We start from the raw sequence: 6,026 nt of genomic DNA on the forward strand, positions 1-6,026 counted from the left end.
TCAATAAGGGAAGTTACGTTAATAACACAGGCCGATTTAAAATAGCAAGACTAGTCGTACCTGTATTGATCACACAAAATCAGTTAAAATTAAAACTTACATATCTGTGGTTCACATTTGAACAGCCTATTTGATATTCATAAAAACCAGCAGGTGGAAGACATTCAAAAAAACATGGTGACAAATAACAGAATTACCTGTACATCAAATACACACCATATTAGAAGTATATAAATAAACTGATATCACATAGAGCAAGTCAAATATCAGTTAGCAAGTCTTACGTAAGTAATTCATTTTGTAAAGAAACTGATATCACATAGAGCAAATCAAATATCAGTTAGCAAGTCTTACGTACGTAATTCATTTTGATTAAAATTAGGAGTGTCTGTAGAGCTCCGACCTAGAACTTAACATATCCTTACGAAAGTATAAAATTAGGAGATTTACAACTTATCTGATTGGTACTAATGATTCCAATTATTCTAAGTTGATCACACAAATAAATGTTTTTTTTACAGTAAATAATACTTGAGCACTACTTTATCCACTATCTTACTGACTGGTTAATTGGATGTCATAATCTGATGTTGGATACATCAAGGAATAGAAATAATAATAACTACGATAAGAAATAAAAATTATATATTAAGAGGAAAATACATCCTGTGTCTTTGAACACGTAAAGATTTTATTGAGAACGTGGCTGATACTAATTATACTGAGTGGGTGTCCATACAATAAATTTTGTATCTAAGTTTCTTGCATTTTTTAAAGCTGTAATACACAGACTGCTCATAAAATTTTCAGAATATTTTTCTCAGTTGTATTTTAACTTCATCAATTTTTAATACATTCGGCCCTATTAATAAACACCTAACGTATTCAAGCCTAGTAATAAATTATACAAAAGACGAAGGATGTTCTAGTAGCTACATTTATTTATCAACTCTGGAATGGGATTTTATGATCATAATTATATTGTTTTGTTTTAATATTTATCCATTTGAACATAATTACGTAGGTGAATTTTCAACTGCGGAAATGTTTTTATAGGTGCACAATTTGTGATTGACTATACACTATCCCCCTCTCCACTAGTACTTTTACAAGACACATAAGCTCGGTGCTTTCGGATTCCGATTCTAATTTTACTGTGATCCATGACACCAGGATGGAAAGTCATTCTATCACAGGTTAGCTTACAACTTGTAGCTAGAGATCCATCATAATGCTGGGTAGACTAAAACAAATAAGGTAAAGTGTCTTGCTGAAGGAAATAACAGGAGTCCTTGAACTCGAAATATTCCGACCACGAGCTCAAAGCCACGATGTTTATGAAATTAATCCACTTATAAACAATCGAAAGATGCATGATTTCGTCGTAATGAAGTGAAATTGGTACAAGAATATAGTAAACATACGTACTTGTGTCTCATAGGTTATACTTATTTACTATCTTGCGTAACTGCAGGACATCATAGAATAGGCCTAGTTACTGTATGTTTGATACTATAGCTGTTGTCAGTTGTTATGAAGCACAAAAAGCTATCTTTGCTCTTCATACCACGGGTATCGAAATCTAGTTTTTAGCAGCATAAGTCTACAGACGTACTCCTGCAATGCCCACCTAGATTATCGAAACCTGGTTTGTAGCAGTACAAGTCCGCAGAAACACCGCTATACCACTAGGGGGCAACACCATAGCACATGGCGTACAAATAAACGTAAGCAGAATTTAATACATAAAACTGCACAATCTAAATAAGTAAATTGGTTGTTACAAATTAATTATTTAATTCTTAAAATATCTCATTATGAATTTAGAATATTTGCAAGAAAGTAGAAAAATATCAACTAGGTGATAATAAAAACGATATAATAGGTTAGTATTTATCATTTTACTGAGTAACTCGTTAAATTCTTAGTTGTGGACGTGTTAACAATTCGACAATACCAAAGTTAAGAAAGCCAAAAAATATATGCTAGATCTCTAGACCTATAATCTAAGTTAGATAACACATGCAACGATAAAATGCAGATATAAGTAATGCAGTGATATAAAAGAACACTCCTATTTTGTACATTGTATATATATTTATACACAGATATAAGTAATGCAGTGATATAAAAGGACACTCCCATTTTATACATTGTATATATATTTATACACAGATATAAGTAATACAGTGATATAAAAGGACACTCCTATTTTGTACATTGTATATATATTTATACACAGATATAAGTAATGCAGTGATATAAAAGGACGCTTCCATGTTATACATTGTATATACCGTCATGTGAAAAAGTTAGGACATCCTATGAAAGCCTGTGTATTTTTGTAACATTTTTGGATATACAAATATTTAATCTCAATTTCAACAAGGACTCGCCATTTCTTAGTTTTCAGCCAGTCCTTAGTGGATTTACTGGTATGTTTTGAGTCATTGTCGTGTTGCAGGGTCCAGTTCCGCTTCAGCTTTAATTTTCGTACAGATGGTCTCACATGATCCTCAAGCACCCTCCGATACACAATAGAATTCGTGTTGGATTCTATGATTGTGTGCTGTCCAGGTCCTGCTGCAGCAAAGCAGCCTCAAACCATGACACTTCCATCTCCATGCTTCACAGTTGGTATGGGGTTCTTTTCCTGGAATGCTGTATTTGGTTTACGCCAAACATGTTTTCTGTTCTGGTGTCCAAATAATTCAATTTTGGACTCATCTGTCCAAAGAATACTATTCCAGAAGTCCTGGTCTTTGTCTACATTTTCTCTGGCAAACTTCAGTCTGATGTTTCTTCAAGAGGTTTCCTCCTTGCACACCTCCCATACAAGTTAAACTTGTGCAGTCTCTTTCTGATTGTAGAGGCATGCTCTTTCACATCAAAAGTAGTCAGAGCCTGCTGTAGGTCCCGTGATGACATGTTAGGGTGTTTGGAGACCTCTTTTAGCATCTGCTTTCGGGGTGAACTTGCTTGGACGATCAGACCTGGGCGTGTTGGCAGTTGTTTTGAAAGTCCTCCACTTGTTGACTATTTTCCGGACAGTGGAATGGCTGATTTCAAAATATTTTGGGATCTTTTTAAATCCCTTACCAGACTCATAAACTGTTACAATTTTCTTTCTTAAGGCCTCAGATAGATCTTTTGCTCTCACCATGGTGCTCACTCTCACTTCAACAGTCAGGAGCACACCAAACTAAATGTCTGAGGTATAAGTAAGGCAAGCTTCATTCAAAATGCTGAGTAACGATCTTCTGATCATGTGCACCTGGTGTGATACACCTGTGTGTGAGTTGAGCCATTTTAAGCGGGAATAAATATGGGGTGTCCTAACTTTTTCCTCAGTTAGAATATGCATTTTTGTAGAATTACATTTACAGAAAATTTTGAAAAATCTTCTCTTCAATTTTAATTGTTTAGTTATATTCCTATAATATCTCAGTATTGTTGAAATTGAGATTAAATATATATATATATCCAAACATGTTACAAAAATACACAGGCTTTCATAGGGCGTCCTAACTTTTTCACTGCCAACCAGATATAAGTAATGCAGTGATATAAATGGACACTCCCATTTTGTACATTGTATATAGTTATACACAGATATAAGTAATGCAGTGATATAAATGGACACTCCTATTTTGTACATTGTATATATATTTATACACAGATATAAGTAATGCAGTGATATAAATGGACACTCCCATTTTGTACATTGTATATAGTTATACACAGATAAAGTAGTGAAATTAAAATATTTTGAAAAGTATTTTATCAATATGCTTGTTTATATACTTTTGTGATAAACCATCTCTCGACTAATAAATAATCGTAAGACATCAGTTATATGTCTGTTAAATAAAACTGCATAATAACCTTTGTTTTAACCTTCACTTGGAACATGTGTCAAAATAATACGCTCTTTTAAGCCTTCATTCACACACAGTTCCCAAACACATTTTTGTCTGGCATTGATCTTTTCATAATTCCAAGTTCGTGAAATATTGGAAATGCCATTAATTCTGATTTCAACCTTTCTATTGACATTATGAAATGGTTGTCACTTTATTGTAATGTATACGGTTAATTATTATTACAAAATCGATATTTGTTAGCCATTTTTGTGTCATATTTGAATAGCTTTGGGCATGATACAAAAAAAAAAGGAATCTCAACTGTGACATCAAGTAGACGATCAAATAACTCAAATTTGATTAAAGTCTTTTCCGTTACAATAAGATTTATCTGATAAATCAAGAAAAATAACTCATGATATAAATTAAACACACGTTTATATTAACTATCATAACCCATATCATGACCGTGATGAAACGGTTTTGTACACAGTTTCAGCTCAGAACTTTTTGCATTATATTGTACAAAGCGCAATAAACCATACCATAATCGTGATAGATTAGATAAGAGCAGTGGTTCCCAACCTTTTTAATGCTCCGCATCCCTAAAAAAAATTAATATGTTCTCGCACCCCTCACAGTAATTATTTATTTAAGAATAAAGGTAAAGGTGGCCAAAACAAATTTTTATAATTAGTTTTTAATGATATATAAACAAAAACAAAAGATCTGGAAAAGAAAAAATATTACAACAAACTAAATGTTGCATAAACCTTACATGGCCTACAAAAAATAAATAAATTTTCATCCGTGCATGAAATGAAATTTCTTTGAATTTGAAATGTTCAAATGTTCATAAGCCAATTTAAATTTAATAACGCTTTTGTTCCTGTTTATTTCTTAGGAGTTCTTCAAAGCATGGCACTTTGTTGCTGATAGCAATCCGCAAGTCTGCCTGTGCACCCAAGCGTTTACGTTTCGTGCGTTGTTTGTTTACAGTTGTACATTAAGATTTCGGTCTGCGCCAGTGACAGTAGAAACGATAGTTTATGGTAACAAGGTAAAAAGCTATGTCTGTAAGAAGAAAATTAAGAAATAGAAATCGAATGTAATTTTTGAATATATAGTATAGGACAGTACCCTAAATATAAACAAAAAAAAAAACTGAAATGTTATCTCGCACCCCCTGGAACGCTATCTCGCTCCCCTGGTTGGGAACCACTGGATTAGGGGGAAGGTTACTAAAATCAGCACATCCACCGCCAGTGATTGGTCTACTCTTGTACCAACGAATAGATAGGTAGTACTGTACACTGAGGGGTCAGGAATAATACCCTTTAGTAGCACAAAAAAGGATACGTCTACACTGATAAAAGTTGAAACACAAACCATTGTACACAAAAGAAAGCCAGGAATGTTTGTGATAAAAGAAATGTATCTGTGTTTTTACAGTGCATTCCTCAGGTTAAAATTTCAATGCTCGGATAACATGTTTGAGAGTGATATCCATAATAAATATTTTCTCCATTAATATTAAACATACTTGTTTGTGTTAATTTACAATTACTTTACATATGTGGAACGTGCAAAAAATAACTAAATATATAGCTGGCCCGTAACAGAAATCAATGCTTCTAACTAGCATTTGGAGGATTTCGAGGCCTAGCTGGTTTGTAGCTATTACACAAATTGCTTGTGTTAGTTAACCCTAAATATCCACTCAATGTACTTACCAGTCCTTTAAACAGCGAAGACGCACTTAATAAACACATTTTAACTGCGATTTAACGAATTATCTATTTTATTATATGTATTTTCTGTCAATAAAGATACGACCCTATTATGATTTATTCAGTTACAAATCAAATCTAAAGGGGATTTTACATGTTTCCAACACATTACAAATTTCAGTAAGCTTTGTCAAAATCTATTAGTTAGTGATGATAAAATTAGATACGATTGGTACGATTGCTAATCACAAAAGTAACTCCCATAATTCCTTTGGTGTTAATTCGTGGTTTACACGGAATGATTTCATGTAACCAGAATACTACACTTTTTTTTTTTTTTTGGACGGTGAAGTAATTCTTGCTGACCAACAAGAGACCCTTGAGATATTGTTTAATTGGAAAACATGGTATACGATGTACTCCTTAAATTGCC

The sequence above is a fragment of the Tachypleus tridentatus genome, chromosome 5 (assembly GCF_004210375.1).
Source record: "Tachypleus tridentatus isolate NWPU-2018 chromosome 5, ASM421037v1, whole genome shotgun sequence".
NCBI lineage: Eukaryota > Metazoa > Arthropoda > Merostomata > Xiphosura > Limulidae > Tachypleus > Tachypleus tridentatus.